The sequence below is a fragment of the Trachurus japonicus genome, chromosome 16 (genome assembly GCF_045865225.1).
Source record: "Trachurus japonicus isolate A0001 chromosome 16, Traja_1.0".
Classification (NCBI taxonomy): domain Eukaryota; kingdom Metazoa; phylum Chordata; class Actinopteri; order Carangiformes; family Carangidae; genus Trachurus; species Trachurus japonicus.
The window spans coordinates 381,675-392,474 of record NC_140922.1 but is presented as its reverse complement, the minus strand read 5'-3'; positions in this window follow the sequence as shown (position 1 = coordinate 392,474).

Below are 10,800 nucleotides of genomic sequence, written 5' to 3'. Positions count from 1 at the left end.
TCATTCTTCTGGTTACTCCCCAAAGCCTGGTAGGCCTTCTGGCTCAACACCCCAACTCTTAATGGATTGTTGATCTGCTGCTCCATCCTGCCCTCACTTGTGAATAAGACTCCAAGATACCTGAACTCCTTCACTTGGGGCAACAACTCACCTCCAACCCAGAGGGAGCATTTACCGTAAGTGTTTTCCGGCTGAGAACCATGGCCTCAGAGCCAACCATCCCAGTGAGCACTGGAGGTCTTGATCTGATGAAGCCATCAGGACCATATCACCACAACAGGGCTTGTTGCAGCAAGCTCTGTACCACATACTCCTGCAGTACCCCCTTCTCTAAATCCACAAAACACATAAAGGTGGCAGGTCTGTCTGTCCCTGGATCCAGGGTTCAACAACTGGTCAGAGTCTCCTTTGGAGCCCCCTGGTATAGACTTTCACAGGCTGAGCGGTGTCAACCTCATGAATTGGACCGCATTCTCCAGCCTTCTCTCTTGAAGATGGGAACCACCACATCAATTTGCCATTCCAGGAACTGTATTTGGCCCCAACACAACATTGAAACGGCATGATGATGCAAATGATGCAGAAACAGCAAGTCCAAATGCAGGATACCTAGGCAATGCAGCTTTACAGCACCAAGAGCAGGCATTATTGTTCATTACTGAACTTGCTGAGGAATCATGAGATGAGATTGATTAGTTAATTAATTTATTATGATTTATTTATTTTCTATTATTCTATTGTAACACATAGCCTACACACATGGAGAATTGTGTTTCCAATTTTTTAAATGTTAGATCTGCACACTGTCTTTCACTCTCATACACTTTTACATTTATAAGGTAAGAATTTAGAAATGTATTTCTGAATGTACTATATGGATAGAGCGCTAAAGTGTTGTCTAGTTACAACCATAATCTTACAATGATGAGCATCATAGATTATATCTAGCACACAGTTTGTTGCCATGAACAGTACTGGTACATTATCATATCACTGTAACAATGCATCAAATCCCTGTAACGATGTGGGTAAATCAGTCTCTTCAGTAGTATAGAGCGCCTGCCAGAAAGCACCACTTCTATGCTTGCAGAAAAATCTTCCATGTCATCCAGGTTTAAAGGTGGATGTCTTCACCTTGGCACCTGCCACCTACTATGATGTTTGACTCATTAGGTAACCTGACTTCTGTGAAGGGGCTATATTAAAAAAAACTCGATAGATGTAATGTAATCAGTTCATATGTGCAATACGAGACTTAAAATAAGAGAGCAATTCAAAAGAAAAACATACATAAACACTAATACAATTGAAATTTTCTGTGTATGTTGTTCTGCTGAATTTGCATATTTGAAATAAATATACCTTGATCATGGTCACAACATGTACCTGAACACACACATGTACTCATAATACATATTACCTACATCACATGTTATTACAGTAACTTATGTCTTCACATATCAAAAGAATGTAGAGGTGTGAGAAGACCCTTATAGCACAGATGTCATCAGTGGCAACTTCAGTCTTCAGTGCACCTGTAACCTGGAACAGACTGTTGCATCACTTATTCACCCTTCAGTTTCTTTCCCTGTCACAAACAAGGAGCGCACAGTGAAACTGTTCCGTTACACAATCATTTAGATGTCTGTTTCTTTTGGAGTATCACAAACACACAGTTTACAGATCTGTCACATTTGCACTGTGTTCTGTCTTATTTTGTTTGTTTGTGTGTTTGTTTGTTTTGCAGCACATTTGTCCTAGCATTTGGACAGGAGAAGGCATTCTGATCATTTCTAGTTCATACTTGTTTTATGTAAATTCAAATGCATGTGCACATACAGTGCATTCAGAAAATATTCAGACTCCATCGCTTTATTTTCTTCCATGCTCATCATAAATTCATTAAAACTGATCCTTTTTTTCTGTTTTTTTTAAACTGAAATGACATCCATTTATAATGATGGTTTACACCCATCAGGTGCTGAGCTGGTTACCTGGAGTCAGGCTTCTCTCTCTTTCTGGAACACCTTCCAGGTCTCCAGCCTGCCCCTCAGTCAGAATATGGAAAGCTTATTTACATTCCTCCATCCTGTGGGAAGAGCCGCAGGGGTGAGGCAGCAGAGAGGATTCTAGCTGTCTCTGTCCCTGTCCTCATTACCGCAGACCTGGTGTGTTTCCTCCCTCTCTCTCTCTCTCGCTCTCTCTCTCTCTCTCACGCACACATACACACACACACACACAGCAATCTCCAGCTCTAAACAGGCTGACAGTTTGAAGATAGGCCCACTGTGCCGAGCAGAGCAGAGCAGAGCAGAGGGCTGTGAGATGAGAAAGCCCCTGAGTAAAGGAGAATGCAGGCGAACGCTTGTAATTGGGCCCTGAGTATCAGCTGCCAAATTTCTCCCGTTAGTTCTCTGCGTTTTTTTTTTTTTTTTTAACCATTACTATGCTAATACTATGCCATCTATGCATGCAAATGAGACAGGGCACGCTTGGCACAGTTCCTGCCCCTCTGTTGCAGGGAAAGCTGCGCTTACTTTTCTCCCACTGATCACTGACACAAAAACACACATTATCTTCAGCAGGTGTTTTCAATATGTTGCACAACTGCCACGCAGTAGAGTGTGTAAAAGTACTGAGCTTTTTTTTTAGTCATTAGAACATTGTTGCATTAACTCCTACTTCCACACGAGCCTCTTGTATCAGTTAGTGATGGTTTTACACCAGCCTGTGTCGCTGTTGTTTGTTCATGACCTTTTTGTAGGGATTTAATCTTTACCCACTTATATCCACTACGGAAATGTGCACATTGTATTGCCCCCCATGTATTCTTCACTGCCCACAGTGTTCCTATTGGACCTTGGGTGGTGCGCTTTCCCTGAGGCATCCCACCAGCAACTTGATTCAGACGGTGTGTGGCGTGTCCCTTATGTTTGGCAGCCTCCAGGGGGGGTCACCAAGAGACAAGAGAGACAAGCTGGAGACTGATCAAAGACTGCTGAGGCTCCACAAATTACAGTAAGTGAAAGAACGTGCGGTGCAACAGAGGGGTGTGCTGTGTGAGAGTGGCTCCAGAGCCTCAGGAGGAGCAGCGTGGACTGGCTGAGTACTGACTGGAAAATGAGACAAACTGGGATGAAGAGGCTGCTGCAATACTGTTACATTTCAGAGGGTTTTGCTTATGTGTTCACCTTTAACACAAAGACACAAACATGATTACAGCCTGGAACAAACACAGTTTTGGTCTCTACAGCTAATTTCCTCCTTCATGACGACTGGTTTGGTTTATTGTGTCAAAACTCTACACACAAGCAAGATAAGACTAATACTTGTTGTAAAACACCTCACAGCTGTGTCTAAATGAAACTCTGCAATCAAAATCTAACAATCCTTCTAAAAATGTCATTCTCAGTAAAATGATACACACATGCACCATTTTGAATCACTTTCAACTCACAATTTTGCAAACTAGGCTGGTTTTATCAAAATACTTAATTCACAAAACCACACACCCAAACTGCAAAATACCTCTACAGTATATCCTGTATATATCCTCCGGAAGCACTGCAACCAAAACTTTTGCACCAAACAGCACACACTTCATTCATATAAGATTTTTGTCTAACCAACTTACACACTGTTGGGCATAATGAAAAGCACTCTCATCTTTAGTATGATTTGCCATAAAACTAAAATATTTCAAATTGTAGAGAATTATTCAGGTTGTTCACATGCACAAAAATATTTGCAGATACACACACATGCTGTTGAAAAGAAAATTGCAGAAAAAATATAGAAAAACTCTCATTCTTCCTCCTCCTCTCGTTTTCACCGTCCCTCTTCCTCTTCCTCTCTCTGCAACGTCTTCCATTGTTGTTGTAACAAAACAAAACAAAAAAAGGTGCTCACCTGTGGTCTTTAGTGTTTACTTGTAAATTTTTAATTACAAAATGTGTGTAAAGTGGAAAAAGTGTTTAAAGTTTTGGAGACTTGAGAAGAGGTTGTGCTCTGTGCTATGCATGTCATTTTAGTGTGTTAGCAGTTGGCAAAAAGTGTAAGGCTCAAAGTTCTACACATTGGCTAACAGGTGTGAGAACAAATGTTTGCTGCACAAAGTCCTAACTTTACACACACTCATCCTCTTTGCCCATTTTTGGATTATCTGGGAGTTACGTGGAGCCAACATGGTGATAGTGGAGAGTCTCTCTCTCTCTCTCTCTCTGTGTGTGTGTGTGTGTGTGTGTGTGTGTGTGTGTGTGTGTGTGTGTGTGTGTGTGTGTGTGTGTGTGTGTGTGTGTGTGTGTGTGTGTGTGTGTGTGTGTGTGTGTGTGTGTGTGTGTGTGAACCTGTGCTGGAGGAATGGGGCCGGCTGTTGTCTGAAGCTCTTGTCCTCAGTAAATTATGACATGATGTGTTGATAGACCAAAAAAAGGGCTTAGACATGTTCCCATGGTGTAGTATGATGTGGCCTGCAGGCTCCACACACACACACACACACACACACACACACACACACACACACACACACACACACACTGTTCTCACATGGACCAGCCAGGGCTAACTGTGACTTAGCCAAACTGGGATTGCATTTATTTAACATGTGTCAGTGTCACAGCTCAGCCCACTTCACATTTGTTCTGGTGAATGCATGTTGTATGTTTTTTGTGACTGAAGTCTTTGAATTACTGATTGCTATACTATAAAACTAGATGCAAATAAATGATTTACTCAATCACTTAGTTTATTCTGATAACTGATTTAAATGTAATTCTTTCAAATCTGTTATCATTCATTGTTCTAGAGTGCAGTGTGCGAATGTGTTCTTTCTTCAGGCTTTGTTTTTCATCATAAACATTTGAACACATAACCTTGGGATTCCAGAAATCTATTTAGCACTGTTGTTGAGTTTCTTTCCTTTTCTGGCATGTGACAAAGACATGAGTCTTTGACCTTCACACAAGTTCTGGTGCAACAGAGGAGAGATGAATGAATACAGATTCAGTGTGAAGGTAAAATAAGACACAACAGAGTGTCACAGTGATACAGATAATATGATTATGGTTCCAATAAAACAAAAGCAATGTTAATAAAACATTCAACACATTTACCTAACAGTGGAGAACTAGATCAGACTCACTTGTCTGTGTATTGATCTACAGAGTGGGTGGGACCACAACATATTGTCAATTACCAGAAAGATGTAGTTCCTAATCATTATGAAATGAATCACGTACAATATCTCAAGAACTCAGTCACTTGAAAGACTTTGGTGGCCAAAGGTCAAAGGTCAAGGTCACAGTGACCTCACAAAACACTTTTTAGTTTAGGTTTAGGTTTGTATGACTCAGGATAAACAGAGATGAAACCTGACACTTTTTTACTGGAGACGGACAAACAAGAGGAGGGGATTGTAGTTTTTTAAATGGGTTACCTTTGATGGCTTCCTCTAACTGCCTACATAAAACTATCCAGCTATGAAACAGAGCCACCAGAGCTGGGTCCATCAGGTTGAGTTTGACGGCTCAACACGTGTTCTTTTAAGAGCTCAGGAAAGACGACTCAGAGTGAAGCTTTTCTTTGACGTAGATGTACTACACAAAATAAGGAGTGTGGATTTCATGACTGTGTAGTTGTACAGTCTGGAGAATAACTCTTCCTCAGAACAATGAATAATCACATCTGTAGAGCATTACTGGACAGATGACCAAGGACCAGGCCTGGGGAGAGAATGAGAGCATGTGTGTCTGTGTTTTTCTCCCAGACATAGGATATTTCCACAGCAGCATTAGAGCAGAGAATGTGGTGGTTGGGGGGGGGCTGCTCTGATATCTGCTTCATTTGAAGTGTTGATAGGCAAGCAGCCACAAAAAGCGGAGTTAATAAGCAATTTAGAGCTTTAAACCCAGTCCATGATGAAAGTTTAATGATATCAACACAAATTTGCTGTCACATAATCTCCCCTTTTAATCATTTTCCACTGTCAGCACAGGGCTAACAGAAAAACAAGCCTAATCCACCTGATTGACAACTCCCACTAAATTAGCTGGAAAAAATGTCAGGCAATTAATTAAGTGCATTTTCTCCTTTTCAAATTTTAGTTTGGAATGTAGAGTTGTAGTAAGAGCACACGGAGGCAGAGCCGGTGTATGACTGAGGTCACTCAGTGGTCACTCATGTAATTGGGCCCACCCCCACCCTGCAGCCGTACAGCACTCACTACCCTCTGGGTAGCTGAGCTGTCATTTACTCAGCTTGTTTCTCTGATGTGTGATGACTAAAATCCTTCATCTGGTTCTGGTGTAATATCGTTGGTAATAATCCAGGTATAAAAGTGTATAAAAGTGTATGTGGCTTAAAACTAGACAGTGGCGGCAGCCCAATGACACATTCCCTTGGTTCAAATCACAGATTTCTCTGGTTGAAAAATTAACAGACTATACAACCTGCACAATAGATGTGTAAATGTGTAAATATTCATTATACTGTTTATATATCTTTTTGCTTTATGAACACTGTTGAAGAACACTGATTTCATGAAATGGTATCACGTGATTTGTCCTCCCATTCGGGTATATGTCATTAAAGGTGTGTTTGTTCACCTGGTTCATGTCTAAAGAAGAAGGGTTGTACCCGAAATGTCACTCACTACGGTGATAATAAAGAATAACCTTAGAGCTGCTTCTGGTGTGCTGACTTTGTGTTTTGCCTGAAAAATTGACGGAAACATTTGGGAGAAAGAAAGAGCACAACTCAACAGAGCTCAATAACATATAGAACATAAGTCCAGTGGAAAAGTGTCAGATTATCACAGTAGTGTGCTGTGCAGCCTGTTTGGGTTGAACATGTCTGGCGTTTTGTTAAGTCTTGTGTGGTAAAGAAAATAAAACATGCAGTAGCCTACTGGTGCACTAAGGCTAATGTGTTGTGTATATTGGGCAGGACTGAGCCCCCTCCACATCACTGAGTAACACCTCTATACTGACCTGCAGCTGTGGTGAATAAAACCTCATCACTGAGAAATACTTAGCACCACTTGGCCTGTTGTGTGTGGTCGATGCTGTGGCTGCTGGGTATTGTTGACAATAATAGCCCTTTGACCTGAAAGGCTGACTTTGTTAAAGCAACACTGCCACCCAGTGGTGCAAGAGGTGAGAAACAGAAGGGGGGGCATCCATCCACCATTGATGAGGATCATTGAGCTTCTCTCTGCTGAATTTCCTATTGTCAGTATATTATCTGATTGCACAGCATGAAGCATGTGTCTGTGTCACGTCTGAGACTCAGTCATCAGATGAAATCTGTCCGAGGACAGAGCTGTTTATGGATTTCGAAGTTTCTCAATTTGTTTTTCTCTCACTTGGAAAATCCTCTGAAACTGTATTTATAGTTTTTTTTGTAGACAAATGAGAAAGCAGCAGAGAATACAGAAGTTACTCCGTCAAAAAGCTGAACAAAGCCTGTGTGGAGTTAGTCACAGTTTGATTTAATTCAGGAATTTACGAACACTGCACCAGATTTGCTTTTACAAGGTTCCAAGAGGGAGGAGGAGTGTGAAGTGTGTGTTGATCACTGGCAGGTAGCAAGGTCACACTTTTACAGTAAGGACCAGCACAGACATGGTTTCCAGGGCCACTGAGAGGAGATGGGACCCCAACCCAGTAGCTATGTGGGCAGACTAAGTTCACTTACTGACTTTAAAGCAGAAGTAAGTGGAATGTTTGTGTTAATATAAGTCTGAAATTGTTATATCTTCCGACAGCAATCACTTATTTGAGTGTTTTGTCTGAAACACGGGTCTGTCAGTCACTCTGCTCTGCTGTAAGCCGAGGAGAAAACTTTCCTTGTATCCTACAACCTTTATCCAATGAGGAGAGAGAACGGCATAAAGGGGCAGTCCTCTCTGTGTGTGCAGCCAAGGGATGCGCGTGAATGTGGTGACGTAGGGACGAGGGCGGGGACTGCTAACTCGATCCACTGGCTGACAAGAAGTTAGCCAAAACAACCAGATCGCTTACTTCTGATTTAAAGGATCCATCACCTGAAAATCACTTTTTTTCAGGTTATTGCATGTATAACTCAATCTTCTCTGTCAATGACAATAGCTGACATGTTTTCCGGGCAAAGAACTTCACTCTCACCTCCTGTTTAGATCCAAATGACGGCTGTTTCGAAGTTTGCTCCGATGTTTTTCGGAAAGAGTGAAACTCCACCTGTGGAGCAACCACCACAACATCACGGAGGCAGCCAGCCGGTCTGCTGACGTGCTCGGCCGGCCAGCCTTCGTCGTCACCCCGGCGGACAAAACGATCGTTAATTAACTTACCCGCAGGCTTTTAGAGGTTTACTACCGGCTGGTTAACTTCTTTTTAGGAGATAAATGCTGGTCTCATTGATGAAATCTAACAATTGTGGCAGTTTGTTTGAATGAAAAGTGAAGCTTCATGTGTGTAGCCTAGGTTACTATTGGACAGAGAGGAGTGGCGCTGCCTGGGGTTCTGTACAGAAATCACCACATTAACATCAATAAATACATGTTTTACAATGAACCAATACGCCTGCATTACATTTTATTTATCTATATAGCCTACCCACCTTTTTCTGAACGTCAAAAACCATGGTTTCAGTAGCCTTGTCGCTGTAAATGCATGGATTTTTTTTTTCAATGAAAATCTGTAAAACAAGATCGCGTATTTTTCTCGCAAGAGCAAAATTGGGATAGGGATAAATAAAGGTGAATGTTGCATATTATTTCTCAAAAATGTGCATTTTAAGACCCCTTCAACACCTGAAACAAATATAAACACCAGGTGATGGATCCTTTAATTTCAACTCTTTCAGTTTTATGTTTACTCCTGCTAGCAACCTCCTGAGTGGCCAACACAGAAGTTGGAGTTAACTTAACATGGTTAATTAGCCCCGGTCGGCATTACTTTCCACAGTGGAAAAAATGGTGATGTCAGGTAGCTGCAGGAGTTTGAAGTCAATGTGGCTGCGGGCTGGATTGTTTATTACCTGTAACTGATGCTTTGGGTGGTGAAAAAACTGCTGATGTCCATCTTCTTTTTTCATGGCATGATATCTACAAAGTGCAAAACATGTTGGACTGGAAAAAATTAAGTTATTTGTGTTGAGCATTGCAGGCAATGGGGGGACATGCTAATAGCATGCAGGTCAATGAAAGTAGTGGCATTACAGTATCAAAAAGCTAAAAGCATCGAAGAATCAAAAGCTGCTTTGTGGGTAACAATTTGGTGCCTGATCTACTTTCAAGGTCTGAGGCTCTATGCACCTATGGAAAGCTTGAATGTTCATTCATGACAGGATAGCAGTATGAGACATGAGACGGTGCCAAACTGGACAAGGCCAAGTGATTACAATTACTACATTACAACATTACAATTGACTCTGGGGGCAAAGTGTAATATTATCACACTGCAGGATTTTATAGAAGCTGCAGAAAGCTGAATAGCTTTTGGCAGAAACATGTAAATAGATGTTATCAAGACGATGAATGTGCAAAATAACCTTCTGCAGATAAGTGAATAACACAAATGAGTTCTACATTTACATAGAACTTTTCTAATCTCATTGACCAATCACAGTGTTATACACCAGTGGTGTTCTTTAGGGACCCATATTTTCCCCACTGTGAACTTTGGTGCCCTGTGTGAGGGCTCTGAGTCTGTATCGGAAAAACGTATTATCCATTGCAAGAGCACTGGAAATGTATCTTTGATGTGGCTCTAAGAAGTTAAGAACACATGGTTAAAAACATCAAAGACACCGCTAAAAACAACACATGGAATCAATGTAATATCTTCCAAGTATTGGTATGCACATATTGAGAGTCAATTACTTTTTGTCAATGATGTTGATGGCAGTTGAAATGAATGATGTTTTCAGTAAGTGTGGAGGGCCTGCGGAGAGGAGTTAGAATGAATGGTGGCATGGATGTGAAGGGTGGTGGCTTTTGATCTGACGGAGTGAGTGTGGAGATCTGAAAGTGAAGACTGTGTGGTGTCTGTTATTTTGCCCTCATGCCTGATGACCCGTGACAGTTTAGATTTGTCTTTAACAGAGAGAAAGGTGCACCAAGATAAGATATTGTAGGTGAGGCCTGAGTCAATGAGTGATTGGTGAACAAGAGTCAGAATGTTTTTGCTTACATTGAAGCTCAGCAGAAAGAGCTGTTGTTGTGCCTTCTTCTAAGTATATGGGCAGTAAAGGGACAATGCCCGGGTACCTGAAGGCCTCCACTTGCTCCACCTCCTGCCCTTTCATTTCCAGTGGGTGTGGCAGTGTGTGAGCAGCGTCACCAGATGACATTCTCCTGCAGCAGCACAGCTCCTTAGTGTCAGAGATGTTGAACTCTAAGCAGCTCTACTCGATGAGAGTGACGAGTGAGTCCACCTGCTGGTCATATGCAGCTATAGGCTGTCAGGCCATGTCATCCACATATTTGAAGAGGGTCATACTATGTTTGTGTAGATGTAGACCTCTGTGTTTAAAACAATGCTAGTGGATCTTTTACCATTGATCATCACATGTTGTGGTCTGTCCTGTAATAAAAAGTCTTTGTCTATTTGACCAGTGTCAGGTTAAAGGGATAGTTCAACATTTTGGCAAATTGACCAATTGCAATAATCCCTATTGTCATAGTAGTATAAGTTCATTACCTTTATTTGTCAGTGCAAGCTATTTTTAGAACGGCCAAGCCGAGGTGCGAGAACGGAACGTTACCAGACAGAGTTGTTTTAGAGGTAAATTCATGCAAATTCGTCACAAAAGTTTTCTCCT